This window comes from Corvus brachyrhynchos, unplaced genomic scaffold, assembly GCF_000691975.1.
Source record: "Corvus brachyrhynchos isolate BGI_N302 unplaced genomic scaffold, ASM69197v1 scaffold28, whole genome shotgun sequence".
NCBI classification, from domain to species: Eukaryota; Metazoa; Chordata; class Aves; order Passeriformes; family Corvidae; genus Corvus; species Corvus brachyrhynchos.
The window spans coordinates 837147-852601 of NW_008246058.1; the positions used below are offsets into that span (position 1 = coordinate 837147).

A 15455-nucleotide genomic window follows, 5' to 3' on the forward strand; every position below is an offset into this window, starting at 1 on the left:
GGTGGGAGTAGCAAGGGCCAATCAACTACCGAAGAACATAGAACTCTCTGGAAAGACAACCAAATATGAGAAATAAGGGGAGGGGAGGGCAGTGGCCAATAGTAAGGCACAGATATTTTTCACAGCCTTTTGGGTGCTGCCTGTGACTTCAAGGCTTTTGGGCTGTGGAGGCATCAAACCAATGGACCTTTTGGTCCAGTTGATCCAGCTGACCCTGGGGTTGGCCATGGTTCACCACAACACTCAGACACTTCAAATATGTTACCCTGAGATTATTTCTGCATCTTTTTCCCTCTCCAGTTAAAAATTATCTCTTTCAGTTGACAAAGGTTGAATTCCACAAACAGCAGGCAGATATTCACATTTTTAAGAAGTGGCTGACTTTTCCAAACTCTTCCTATGAGTTTTCAAGAAGATGCCCAAAATCTCTTTTTTCCTGGCCATGGCCTGTCAATAGTCTGACAACAAAACCAAACAAAAGCTTTTGGAGTCATCATTAACTGAAGCAGAGGAAGGAGAACTCTCCTGTAAGTCCACCACAAACCCCCTTCAGATGTCACTTTGGGTGATGCTGCCATGTACAAGTTGGCCAAATCAGTTGTTTGAGAGTGCTTACGGAAATAAATGTCATTCCTAAAAGAGATTGTTTTGTGCAACAGTACCTTCCCGAGCTAGCACGTTGTCCTGGTACCCTGCAAACTGCTGCCTCCCCGAGCGGGACAGATGGGGTCCGATCGCGGCGCGCGGGGGGGCTGGTGAAGCACCTGCTTGAGTTCACCTGGCTCCCCGATGGCTGAGTGCGCGAAGGAGGCAGGATAAATCAGAGGGCCTCTTGTGGGGGAAAAGAGTTTATTCCAGGGTGAACAACCCACGAGGAGAGACAGTGAACCACGTGGCTTGTGGAGCAATTTTTGTACTCTGACAAACAGGCGTGGAAAACACACAGTAACCAATGATACCTCAACCAAGGAGTGTAACCAGGGTGGGAGAGGGGATTACAGCAAATGAGAAGAGGGAGAGGTGGGGAGGAGTAGCAGAGACCAATCAGCTGCTGAATAACCTAGAGCTGGCCCTGGGTTACTCTGGGAAAGTGGCCGGTTATGGGGAAGGGAGATATGCAGCTAAAAGGTAAGGCACAGATTTAAGTATTTTTCCCAGCCTTATGAATGCTCAGGGCTTTTGGGGCTGGCCCTGGGGTTGGTCATGGTTCACTGCAACAGTTTTGGGAGATTATAACACTTCCCCTCCCCCAAGATGATTGATTCATTAAACTAGTGCATTTTTTGGGGTACTTCAAAGCTACTTCTGAAGTAAGACGAAACACTAGACTCTTATATAAAATCCTGCTATCCTGAAACATAGTGAAATCACCTGAGGGGATGTTTTCAACGATCCCCATCCGCACCCTCCTATTTTCAGAGAAGAGTATCACCACAAGTCTTCCTGTTGGACTGTGCTGTATCTCAGTTTTTAGTGACTTCCCAAATCCAGAACAACTACAAATGTTTCGTGTTAATGGTTCTGTGATCATCTGGAGAAACAAAGAACATTCTTTGTGTAAATTCAGTGAATTACTTTAAAGGTGTTTAAAGGGGGAGACCGTAAATCCTAGAAGAGGACGTGTGGTAGTTGGAGTGGGAAAGTTAGTCAGCAAGCAATTTATTCATGATGCTGGAACAATGTAGAACAGCTACATCCCCATTAATTTTTCAGGAAGCAATAGAAAATATCTTGTCAAAATTGGTAAGTGTTGTGAGCCAGAACCTTGGTTCAAGAGGGTGAATCACTTTAATGGAAGGGATTCATCTACTATGAGCTTGGCACTAAACTTTAAAGTGCTCTCAGTAGGTTCTGCTAGAGATAATGAAGCAGGCATCACTGGGATATTTTTCTAGTAAATTATCCCAAAATATTTTTCAGTAGAGATCAGAAACATAGCCACAATTCTACAGATGAGATAACTAAAGCACTGAGAGGCAAATCAATTTATTCAAGGTCACACAGCAGGCAAGCAAATTCCATTCTTTGAATTGGAGACCTGTACTCTGCCCACTTGACCAGACTGCATAATGTTTGCATTCTCTCAGGCCAAAAATGCTCTATTTGTTCATGTAATGCCTGACATAACAAACTGTGAGTGCCTTTCTAAGGCTGATGAATGCTATCCAGTGTGCAAAATAGTCTGGCAATTCACTGATGCTCTCCACCCATGTGAACTCCAAGCTCCCTTTATCTCCTCTGACCACATAACAACAAAGAGCTGGAGACGGCACTGCCTTATGATGGAACCAGGCAAGTGTAATCATCAGTAATTTGCTACAGTAACTACTGTTTTGTTTAAATCAGTGACACTTATAAACTCATGCACTGCCTGTCACGTATCTCATTAACAAAGAGTCCAAACATGAAGAGCAAAAATACATATTGCTTTGACATGTGGGGAAGGTGTGCAAAGGAAATCAGGATGCTGTTTCAAGCCAATGCAAATTTCTGTAAATCACTGATTGGTGCAAATGGGCGTACCTCTGTTGCATTGACTGATGCTACATTAATTAACACCTGCAGAAATTCTAGCCCATAAAGTATCATTTTCCTTGTGTTTAATTTAAGGAACAGCTTAACCAACCTTGTGCTCAGACATTAAAAACAAACCAACACCTTCAGGTCCTAATTTTCTGCAATGATTTTTCTTATGTCCTCATACAGAATGTGGCAAAATGGGCAAACACAATGTCGAATCACAGTTTTCCACTCACTGGACCCACAATAATATTTAACACCCACAAAACACAACATAAATCATGAGAGAAGGAAGTGATGCCAATTAGCATTTCACCTGCTGATTTTCAGTAATGAGCAACACATCCAGTTCTGCAGCAATTTCTGACTATCAGACTGTACTGACAGCCCTGTTTATTCATACTTTGTGAATTTACCACATTATTTTGTTTGAGACACCAATGCCCACCTAGCTACAACCTCCTTTCAGGGAGTTGTAGTGAGTGATAACATCTCCAGTGAGCCTCCTTTTCTCCAGGCTAAACACGCCCAGCTCCCTCAGCAGCTCCTCACACTTGTGCTCCAGATCATTTACCAGCTCCATTGCCGTTCTCTGGACATGCTCCAGAACATCTATGTCTTTCTTTTCATGAGGGACACAAAACTGGACACAGAATTCAAGATGTGGGCTCACCAGTGCCAAATACAGTCCTGCTGGTCACTCTTTTACTGGTAGCAGCCAGGATGGTGTTGGCCTTGGCACCAGCTGCTGTTCATGAAAGGTGCAGAGGACTCTCCCACCCTATCTCTCTGCTGCTCACCCTGTTTGAGAGACCTGCACAGCAGTGAACTGTCATGTCAGAAATGCCACAGTTGAGCCACTGCCCCTCTGCTCTGGAACTCCTCCCAGCCCTGCTTACACCACCTTATTTAGCTATGTCAATTTGGCATCTTATTTCCTCTAATATCTATATCTGTGTCTTTAAACTAGCTATATATTTATACATATAATTTCTCCATTTTTCTAAATGTCTCAATTTTCTTTCTTTGAATTTTCATTGTCTTGACTGCATGGTCCTGTGTACAATGATGGTCAGGATACACAGACTGACACTGCTCAGCCAAAATACCTTGCTTTGCCCAGTTTGTTTATGTTGACCAAAGGTTTCAGCAGTAGCTTGTTGAAAATTTGCAGAGTCCTAGAAAGCAGGACAGAAAGGAAGAAAACATCTGGGCCATCTTCCTGATCCAAACCCTGTCACCTCTACCTGTAACACTCCCACAGATGTATTTCTGTTTCTACATTTTAACCAGTATAATTAATTTTTAATATTCCTCTACCTACTGCCTAAGCAAAAAATAATTTTCAATGGATCATTTTGTTTATTTTCCTCTAAACCAAACCTAATTTTTTACTTCCTAGCAGCTTTTGTCATTTTATTGTTGTTACTGGTGTTCACATTTCCCTTCAATTCAATGGTCTAAGGACCACATTAGCAATCAGCCTACTGAGCCTTCTTAGACCATTAACATGGGTGTTAAACAAGATTGATGCTAACTGTAACCATTAGCCATGACTTTAAAAATGCTGCAATTTCAGTGGTTTTTAGCCCACTTGCCTACAAAGACATTTTGAATTTGTGTTTTGGGTAGGAATCCATTCACGCACCATGGACAATATCTCCTTGAAATCCAAAGCCGTTTTGGTTTTAAGGAGAGATGCAGAGGACAAACCTTTGCAGTGTAATTCTGTCAAAAGTCAAGTTTTCAAAATATGACCCATGTTTTTCTGCACACAGTATTCTTCATTCAAGAACACCCCTGCCACTTTATTTGCAGGTTAAGGGATAGCAATGACCAGGGCCATTTTTCTTTCATCTTCTGAGCACTATTCTTTGGATTTTCAGAGCTACCCCAGTGCCCAATGCTTTTCAAATTATGGTGTTATTCACCAAAATGAATGTATTTCTTTGTCATTTAGACTTGTCTCAGCTCAAGGGAAGACAGAAGAAAAAATAGTCTCTTTTGTAGTACCTGATGGGGCAGCTGGACCCTGCATGTGGACATTTGAGCACAAGGGAACCGAAGGCAGCCATGGCTCTGAGAGACACCATTCAGCAAAGTAGCACAATGGCTCCTTTTCTGATGCTGAGGAGCTCTAGAAGACTCCTTAACCTTTTGGTGGGTGACAGGTGATTCATAGCTCTCAGAAGTGTGGTACACCTGAGGAGCTGAGTGCTCACATCTCAGCAGTCACACAAGGTGCTGGCTGGCCTCAGGTGCCCCTGGGATTCGGTTCTCCCCAGACCTTCACTCACTGTTGCATCATGCCAGGACACCTCAGTGTCAGCCCACTATGAAAAAGTGAGTATAGGTTCCAGGCTATTACTTTCTAGCTGTGTCTGCATCACCTGGGCCACAAGGCTGCACATTAATGGCTGCCCAGACCTAGCAGATGCCTCTGCCTCAAGATCTCCTACAAGCTCCAAACTGGAGGGTTTAAAAGCTTGGGTAAGAAGGCCTAATTAGTTTTGGGAGATAATTCTTCTATGCTTTTAATTGTCTTTATGCTTAAGGAAATTTAGGCTGTGAGAGATTTAGACTTTCAGATAGCAGATAACCTATTTATTCACAGGAATAGGAGGCTGCACAAATCTTTGCCCCGTTCTGTGAGTGGGAAAAAATATCCCAAAACTGTAGTTAGATGCTTGAAGAACAGCAGCACAGTTATACATCTACCACTCTTAGAACAGGAAATGATCTGTGTAATAGACCCCTAATTCAGTCACCTGTTTTAATTAGGAGAAATGTCGTTAACATTGAAATCACTGCCTTGAGACGTAGGTTTATTGGAAGAATGAGCCACTGGTTGAATTAAAAAGTTAGGGATGTCTAAACGTCCATTTTACATTCAGGAGGTGCTTCCAAACTACTAAACAGTATCTTCTCACAATCTTGACCAGTTACATTTTATTCTTATATTTTATTCTCATATATTCTTATTCTTTATTCTGTTGTTGCATGGGAAACATAAGCAAAAATAGCACTTTCCTAAAAATGTATCAGACATGCACTGTCATCTGCTCAGGACCAGCCCGCAGCAGATATTCACAGGGAACTCATCCAGCCTTGCACAAAGTCTGTATGTCTCCTCTTTCCAGTGCAAGGAGTTTCTGCATAAATTGGCATATACGTCTTTAGATATCTTTAGAACACAAAAATTCCTATTTGTGCACCTCAAGTTTAGGAAGACTTTCTCATGAGATCTGAACTATCCCACTAGGATGTGTGTTTCACAGGACTGGTACAACAGACATTTTCTGGAGAGATACATCAGTAATTGTCCCTGAAAAGGACCCAATTTTATTTCAACAGAAGGCTTCCCATGGCAGAGATACATACCATGATTCTCCTGTCAGCACAAGGCTTCTCCCGCAGCTCATTAAAACCAGCTGGAGCCTTTCTGTCTCTTCAATAAGCCCCAACAAGATACAAAGCAATTGTGATTAATTTAGCATTGTTTAAACAATTGTTTACGTTGGCATATTCAATACAAATGGCAACACTGGTAATAATTGACTGTGAGAGTTTTTAATCCCACAAGTAAGCAATTGAAATTAATTCTACTTGAGGACTTCTGGACTTTATGTCAGGCCTTGCGTGTCATGATGCAGGTCTGCTTGACCAAAACACCAAACCTCCAGAATAATGAGGTAAGTGGGCACAAAAAGCTAAGGGTGGGGAGAGCACAGTGAAGTGCTCTCTTGACCAGCTGCTTAAATGCCCTTGTAGTCAATGGTGACTCAGTGGAGTCTGGTTTGTGACCCAGCTGGCCAAATGTGGCCGCCTACCTTGCAGTAAGACAATCACATCCCACACTCCTTTAACTCTACCTAACAGATCTCTCCTGATTACAAAGGGGTCTCATGGTCCCAGATAGGAGTCTATACTATAAACACCTAGATCTAAGTGAGATAAATCCCCCCATAGACACCATCCTGGCTTTTGGGGACAGTAGGCGTTGTATAAAGTTGTTGGAAATGTAAATGCAAATCAGAACTAGAATCCTGGATGGGAGATCAGCTCTTCTGTGCAAGAACATCTGCAAGGTCAGAGGTCTGGCTCCATCCTTTGCAGAGAGCTGGTCATTTCAGTACTAAGTGTCCGTACAAAAGATCTTACAAATTCATTCTACCTTCTCTTATTCTTTAATGGCATCTATAAAACATACTGATAAAATCCTACTTTTACTTTTCAAGGTATAACCATTCATTATCTTTCTGCTTTGCTTTTCACTAAGCAAATTTTTTGTTTAATTCTCTAGCTAACATTGATGCTGATATTAATGTACTTCTCTTCAGAAACTCCTTTTTTTTAATTGTTATTAATATGATGTCTGCCATTCAAGGAAAATGCAAATTTTTTATAAGGGTTCTATACAGAAAATTAAAGATCATCTCTCACGGCTGATGGAAAAAGGTTCCTCTCTATTAACCTTTGTCATCATAATGAATTGTTACCACTAACAAGAAGCAGTGTAAAATGAGGCTTAAAAATAACCTCAAACTAAAATTAATCAGGTCATGCCCAGGGGTGGGAGGATTTTTAGTTTGTGACATCTGGAAAACCCTCAACAAAGGAAAATAATCTGTACAGGTATGTTAAAGGGAGACTTGAGACTTCAGCCTGCAAAACTAAGGAGGGAAGTTCTTCATTAACAACAGGATATGAACCCCCAGATGAAATTTAATCACCTTTAACTTTTGTCCTTCTGAGGCCATGCATCAGTTTTACTGTAAACAGAAGACTACTGGTACATCTGTATTACTTCAGGAGTGCTAAAGTATGAAAAACCTCATTTGAGAAGGATCACAGAAGATTTGTTAAAAGTCACAAGAGACCTGAGGCCTGAGGAGTTTGTTGCCTTACTCACAGGACCAACCTCTAATATACATTCTACAGTTCTGGCCCTTGGACAGCTCCCTCTGACCTTTTACAAGGTCAGTTTTGACCCATGCAAAGAAGAAAGATCCACGGTCCAATCCTTGCAAATCAATGAGTGTGGGTTGCTCCCTCAGCCCACACAGGGTGGGATTTACCAATCTGTCTTTTAATAATGTTTTGGTTACCTTGCATAAGGTGCTAGAAGTGCATCATGACAGCTGAATAACTTGCTTCAATACCTCTGCTTACCAACCATGCCCATATACCTTCTTAAAATTCCAGAAAAACTGCAGAGATTTAAGGACCGTGCTGCCAGGGTGTTTTATCAACCCTCACATTTACATAGTCAGCAATCAGTGGGGACATTACACTTGAACAGCAATTATACTTCTTGCAAACTAATCAAGATAACTGTGATTGACATTGCTACATCTTCAGAAGAAACAGAGTCAGTTTTCCCCTCATTATTTTATGAAGGCAATGCCTTATGCAACATCATAGAAGTTCTCACACATCACACACAGGTAGTACACTCATGTATTTTCTCATGAAGGAATGGTAGCTTTATCCAGAAGATGCACACCTTGAAAACCTAATGTAAATTCATGTTTTATGCAAAGTGAAATTCAGGATATTAACTTTTGGTAACAAGCACTTTAATTCACTATCTTGACTCAGATAATGATGCCTCAAATGCAATAAAAACAGATGCAAATATAATTACTGAGCTAAATCATCTTGCACAAGCTGAGAAACAATGAGAAATAAAACATTTCAAGATAAACTTTTTGCATTTTCATGGGAAATGAATCTACCAGATGTTCATTGCGATCAGCTGGAGGGGGTAAGTGCTGGAGTTAACAAAGAGCTTACTCTTTTGCCAGCTATATAGAGATAAAAATGTGTTTCACATGAGCTGGCCAAAGTGTAACCCCTCACCAGAGCAACATCTTATCTTCTATCATTATGTTCAGCACAGCTTTGATCACATTCTGTATTTGCTCCTACAGTACTGCTTGCCAGGGACAGTCTGGGTTCACTTGCTCCGATTTTAGTATTGAGGTCTTTCCAGCTAAATATTTTTGTGATTTTTCTCAAGTGACATAGAGGCAAAAAGTACTCTAAAGTATTTACACTTGGTGGCAATAACAAGTTATTGCAGTCAATGTAAACATCTTTAGCAAAATAAGAAATTGAAATTGGATGGCAATTCTAGCAGGTGATTGCAGGAGTACCACTTTTATTGTTTTAGATAAAAGTTGTGATGATTTATTGTTAAAAACTCATGTAAAACAAACAAACAAACAAGAATCTGGTTTAAAATGAGCACTAAATTTTATTATATAGTTACAGAGCCCAAGGAACAAGCTTATGACCAAATTACGTTTTAAATTTGCAGTCTCCTTATTCCCTTAAGGGTTGAATTGTTCGTTGCCTTTCTAATATAATTTCCTACATGTCCAACCAGCAACCTTAAGATATTGCAACTAGAGGTTTTCCTAATTTTTGCTGCCAGCTCCGACTGATGTTCTACTTTTGGTCAACAGGCCTTCATCACATGTCAGGGCTGCTTCCTCCCTTATGTTTGAAGGCCTACCTGTCTGACAAGACTATCACATCTCCTTTGTAGAGAACACCACCTTATAAAATAAAATGTGGCTGAGAGTAACCATCTATCTAAATTTCTGCTATCCTTCCGTTTCTGGTGTCTTTCTTTCCAAGAACGTTCTCACATAGGTCGCACCTTTTTGATTTGCAGAGGAAATGACATTATTCTCAACAGATTGATTATGTGTTTGATTTTAGCTGAAGGTAAAAAATGCTAATTAATAGTAAAAAATAGGTTTTTTAGCTGCATACCACTATATAAGACCTTTTAAAATTTCTTTTAGTTCTGACTTCATGAGACCAGAAGGAACCTCATTTTATAAGGTCATTTTTGCAGCCTGTGGTTTCAAAAATAACAGTTTTCCATTTTGTAGTTGTTTTCCACCCACCCCTGTGAAATGCCACGTGCCAGACAGAAATGCAGCAACTTATTTCCTGTGCAGAACAAGACTGGAGCAAAGGAGGATTTGCAATGTATCATGACCACTTCTGCAGAGCACTTTTGAGGGCATTCAGCAAACAACTTTCAGTGCACATGGCTGAGCCAATAGACTCGATCCAACCACAACAATTAAAATTCAGATAAATAATTAAATAGTGGGCTTAATGGGGGATTTTTCCCTCCAGTTTCCCACATGCATATTTTTTTTCAGAGACAGCTTTTGCATTGTTTGGTTTTTTTTCACTCCATTATTATTCCTCAGCCTTTGGGTATTGCAGGGAGGCGACTGTAGAACAGTGAAAGTTTGGCAATATCCTCCATAAAAGCATTCCAGCTTCAGCTAGCCCATCCTCCACAGCAGCACACCCTTTTCTGCCTTCATACAGGTTCCTGTAGAGTTCTTCAGGGATGCTGTTCATTGTGTTTCCCCAAAATGAAGTGGTGCTCTCACAAATCACAAATGTACCTACAAATGCTCAGTAACGCTCTAACACAGTAGGATATACAGGACCCTATCCTGTTCCTACTGCCAGTTGCTAAGGGGAGCATGTAAGGAACACCATATGCAAAATGAAATAAAGCGTGTTATGAGCAGTGATTAAAAAATTGCAGCTGCAGAGGTTTAATCTGATTCCCACTGCTTTTTATTCATTATTTGACAGATCCCATATCAAGTCTCTACCATAGCAGAAGACTGTAGCTCATACTCCTTTTGATTCGTTGCTGCAAGCATTGCCGCTGAAGATAATGATAATATTATTTTATCAGCTTCTGTACATAATAAAGTCAGACTGAAAGATTAGTGGTATGTCTTAGTAGTCTCTTGGCTCCACCTAATGATGAAGAGGCTGACCTGGCTTGGAGGCATAGCTAACCTTTGGAGATAAGTCAGGAGGGAGGAAGGAAGGAAGGAAGTCTTCTTCTGGAACATCCATGTGGGATCAGCCCTCCGCTTCCCACTTTGTCCTCATGTAACCACCCTGCACTGAGGGACAAGCCCAACAGACTCTTTTGTATGCAAAAATCACCCAGTGTACTTCCCTGGCAATGTGGGTTGGACCCTTCAACAGGACAACTTACTAGTATATTTATTTATGAAAAATTTTACTTCCATTTAAAATGGCTCATTTTTAGGGTCACATAGGAATCATATACTCATTATCTCATATGTCTTAGAACACTATAAACATAAAGTATCTTTACCCTGAAATATTCTGGTTAGATACTCTGTGGTAAGTAGATCCACTAAATGCCCTCTCCCAATTTGCCACATGCCTCAATGTTTTTACTTTTATATTTTTATACTGAAAATTTATTGTAATTATAAAGTCTATCTCAGAGTTTCCTTTAATTGTTACTTAACAATCCACAGATAACCCTAATCAGATTATGGAAATTTTTAATTCCTGAATCTCTCAACTGATAAATTACTAGCTCAGCTAGTTTCTAGATAGTAGTCCATCTACTATTTTAATTACTACATCTCATTTATCAGCTGTAGCCCAGTAAAGTTTTCTTCACAAGTCTGAAAGTATCATCTGATTCCTTCTGGGACCGGTCTCGAAAGCACAGGCCAATAATTGTGTGAAACAAGATTACTTCCAAGGAAAGAGAAGCTGGGCAAGGCTTCCCATGGGATCTTTCACAGTCTAAGGCAATGGGCCATGCCTCCTCTGCTGAATGCAGCTTTAACACCAGACTTGTAAATAGTCCATACTGTGAGCTTATACATGAGGGAAGCATGGGAAGCATGCTGCCCAGGGAAGCATCCCATGATCATGAAGGTTATTCACTCAGCAGTTTTGGGAAGGAAAGCACAGGATAGGGAGTATGTGGTAGAAACACTTCTCACACTGTGTATCTGTAGGACAAAAGAATGAGTGGGAGAACCCGCAGTCTACATACTGGGACAGCAGCAAACTGACCTCCCACCAAACCCCAATGCTCCTGGGGCAATCCTGTCCCTTGCTCTGTGCTCTCCTGCATCCTCAAACCACTGCTCCATTCCCAGCTTTGCATCACAGGGTGCAGAGGCATCATGAAGGGCACCAGCCTTCTTTCTCTCTATCCCAGCTGTGTATAGTATCTGAGGGACAGCAATGGGTGTAGGCTTTCCTCCCCCCAAGTGAATTGCACTGTTCAGGAAGTATAGTACACCGTGTTGGATACAAAACCAGCACAGCTTTCCCCAGATAAGAGTGGGAATCAAGAAGCTTTTTGCAACTGACTCAAACATTCTATCATGAAACAAGTCTGCCATTGCATTTCAGAGATTTGATGAAAACCTGAAGACTGAGGTTGCATAGGCACAAGGGGAAGCTTAAATAAAAATAGCATAAATAGAAACATGTTTTGCAGCCGAGATCTGAAAATACGGGATGGTAAATAAGTGGGCTCTGTTAGTTCTTTTATCTAGCTGTGTCAGATTAGTATATTAAATTATTTAGGCTGGATTCATTAACTAAAATATCTGATATTCTTTTAAATCTTACAAACATCTTTTGTTGCCTGAAGCCTAGCACAACTATTTTGCTTCCCCCTCCCCTCCATATGCACTGCAAGGCATAAAGTTAATGTGCTCTTTGCAAACCACATAATCAGCTAGGTGATATTGGAATGCCTCCAAAAGCCTTAGCAAGTGCAATGTGCTCAAATCTCTTCAGCAGCAGAAGAACCCTTTAGGGATAAATGTTAAATGTGGTGTGGTGGGATTTAGCTCCATGCCTCCTATTACTTTTCATGGGAGGCACACAGCTGAAGCTTTCTGCACCATGTTAAAAATTTAGGCCTTGATGTTTAAATATTGAACAAAATGTTTAATGTGAGAATGCTCACTCTTTGTTGTTCAGCCACTACCAAAAATGGATGGAAACATTTTATGAGCTTTCATATTGCCTCCTTTCACTGATGCTGCTAAAAATGAGGGCACCATTCTGGCAATTTGTGAGCCTCTACCGGTGGCACAGTAAATTATCATCTCAGGAGGGAAATTTTTACCTCCCACCATGTTTCAGAAGTACTGGTTGGAGGCAGTGTGGGCCACCCTGGGGAAAACACAGCTGCCATATAAAAGGAATAAGGATCACCCCTGTACATGGACCCCTCACCACTTGCTGTGTCCCTTTATCCGTAATATTATTGATATCTGCCCCTGTGTTGCTATTTCACTGTATATTTGTCATGCTGTGGAAAAGACAGCAGCCACAGAATTTTGTCTTCTCATTTCACTGTAGAAGTCAGTTCAGGCAATCAGTAGGAGGGCACACAGATTATGTGAGTTTGTTTTTATGTGATAATATAAGTATTTAGTACCTGGAGGCTAATCATGGTCTTCCAGGACCTGTGGACTTATGAATATCTGAGGAGCTCCCAAAAGTTACTAAGAGGATGAGGAGTTACAGCTTCACACAAAGGATATAAGCCCATCAGACTCAGTAAATAGTGGAAAGACAGAAATGGGCAAAGGGTTAAAATATTTCTGTTGCTAGCTTGTAATGCTGTGATGCATTTCACTACCGGTTTCCTTCTTCTGTGGCCCTGTGGAGAGAGGAGCCCACGCTGGAGCAGGTTTGCTGGCAAGATTTATGACTCAGTAGGGGATCCTCACTGGAGCAGCCTGTTCCTGAAGGAGTGCACCCCATGGAAGGGATCCACACTGGAGCACTTTGTGAAGAACTGCAGGACTGTCCATTGGGAGAGACCCCACACGGGAGCAGGGAAGGAGTGTGAGGAGTCCTCCAGAGAAGGAAGGAGTGGCAGAAGCAGCATGTGACGAACTGACCTCAGTCCCTGCTCCCTGCCCCCAGGTGCTGCTGGCAGGGAGGAGGTAGAGAAAATCATAGTGAAATTGAGCCCATGGAAGAAGAGAGGGCTGGGGAGAAAGTGTTTTAAGATTTTCTTCTATTTCCCATTATCCTGCTTTGATTTGATTGGTAATAAATTAGACTAATTACCCCAAGTCAAGTCTGTTTTGCCCATGACAGTAACTGGTCAGTTGTCTCTTCCTGTCCTTATCTGCACCTGTGAGCCTTTTGCCTTATTTTTCTGTCCCTTGTCCAGCTGAGGAGGGGAATGACTGAGCTACTTTGGTGGGCACCTGATGTCAAGCCAGGAATAATCTGTCACATTAAAAAAACTCCAAAACAGAAAGAAGAGAGTTCAGAATAGTTCCCATGCTTTTGAAGGCACAGAAAAGTAAAGTGACGAGATCAAATGAAAGCAAAGAGGAATGCAATTGGTGGGCTTTAAATATTGCTTAATGCTGCAGGTCCCTTTTACATCACCTACATCCCAAGAAGAATTCAGGTTGACTCGTTATGTATATTAGCTTAGGGTAATCCACCAACACTTTAGCCAGAAAGCCTGAAATTTTGTCAGCACAGTCTTCTTTCCTGATTAGTGGTGTAAGAACCTCAGAGTCAGGCAGTAGGAAACAAGAAAGCAAGTAGAGAGTAAGTGATCAGCCAAGCCTTTAGTGGCAAGTGATCAGGAAAATATGTTGGAAACCTATTTTCCACTATGAAATCTTACACATGAGGAGACATTGTCCCATGAGTTCTTGTATACAGATTAATTTTGCTACAAATAGGAGATGAAATAAATCATGTGCTGGTGTCAGTTACTCTATGTATTTTCTGAATAAATGGAGGAATTTTCTATTAAGCAGTGCAGAGAAATGAGAGTCAGACCTGAGCAGTGCAGAGAGATGAAAGTCAGACACCTGCAGGTCCTTTCATGACTCATGCTTAATGACAATTGTGTGACACCCCCAAGTCAGCTTATCTCTGTGGCTTTTGGATCCTAGCCTGCAGAAAGGAGACAGCAACATTTTCTTCTCAGAGGCCTCAGGGCCTCAGAAGGCAGCTTAACTGCTATTAATGGAACTGAAAATGGACAGAAAAGCCTTTTGCTTTTTCTTTATTTAATGGTATCCTGAACTACAGAGGATGCCTTAAAAGGCCTCCTAGAAACAGAGAGTAGACAGGAGCAAGGGATTAAAAGTAGGTATTTATTTGAAAGGCCTTCAAAAGTAGAGCCAGAGAGTCTACTGCCAAGAAACTACTGGAGCCAGAGTCTACTGCCAAGATGGACCCCAAGATGGATGACAGGTCACGAATTCTTCACACTTTTATAGGTTTGTTTCATTTGCATAGCAGGGTTAATTCTCCAGTTAAAACTTCAGTTTAATGATGTAATTTCCCCTCAACTTGCCCCCCCTTTCAAAGGCTTTTGGTTTACACATTTTGGGCCTAGGACAGTCTGAGTGTCCTTGGAGAGCAGGCCGGGAGAGGCTTTGTTATGTCTACCTAGCATGAGAGAGCAGAAGTTAACAGGCTACAAGAAACTTCAGAGTTACACACTAGGCAGCACAGGATTTGAAAAATATAAAAGTTAAAACCTAAGGCATCACAGATATGCTCCAAGATGGTTTTGCCTGTTCACTTTTTCCCTATTTAATAGGCAACAACTCTATCAGAACCAGTTATGCTTCACCATGTAAAAAAAACATTAAGATCAATTTCAGTTGCATGGCCTAAAGCTGCAATGTCCGTGCACAACCCCCTGCTGTGATATCAACACAGCCCTCCACTTTTTTAACTACCTCCTCTCATGGAAAGCTTTGTCTGCTTGGGATGCTAGTTCCTGAGATACAGGAGCTATATCTTGAGGGATCTGTTTGCCTGTCTTAAATTCTGTCATCCATCCCAACAGAATCCCAGGAGGCAACTGTGCTGCTGTTAGCTCACCAAAAGTCTCCAGCTTCAAAAGCACGAGCTGAGACCTTGCTGGAGACAGGCACTGAAGCCACCTCCAAGTGTAATCAAGTACCTGATCACCTGTGCCAAGAATTCGAGGTGGACAAATGTAAATTCTGGTCATACTTCCCCTGCCCTTGTGTGCTGCTAACTGTGAAGCTGGAGTGTCTTCTGTCAGAAGACAGAGCAGCCACAGAACCTCACTT

The 15455-nt window shown here is 41.5% G+C and overlaps 1 long non-coding RNA gene across 1 annotated transcript in view; it reads left to right on the forward strand.

The window, feature by feature from the left end:
- Positions 1–1093: 1093 nt before the first annotated feature.
- Positions 1094–15455, forward strand: part of LOC108449604 — a 20982-nt gene continuing 6620 nt past the window's right edge. The window contains exon 1 of the long non-coding RNA XR_001865833.1: positions 1094–1128. This is a non-coding gene — a long non-coding RNA (uncharacterized LOC108449604). The remainder of the gene's footprint in view (positions 1129–15455) is intronic.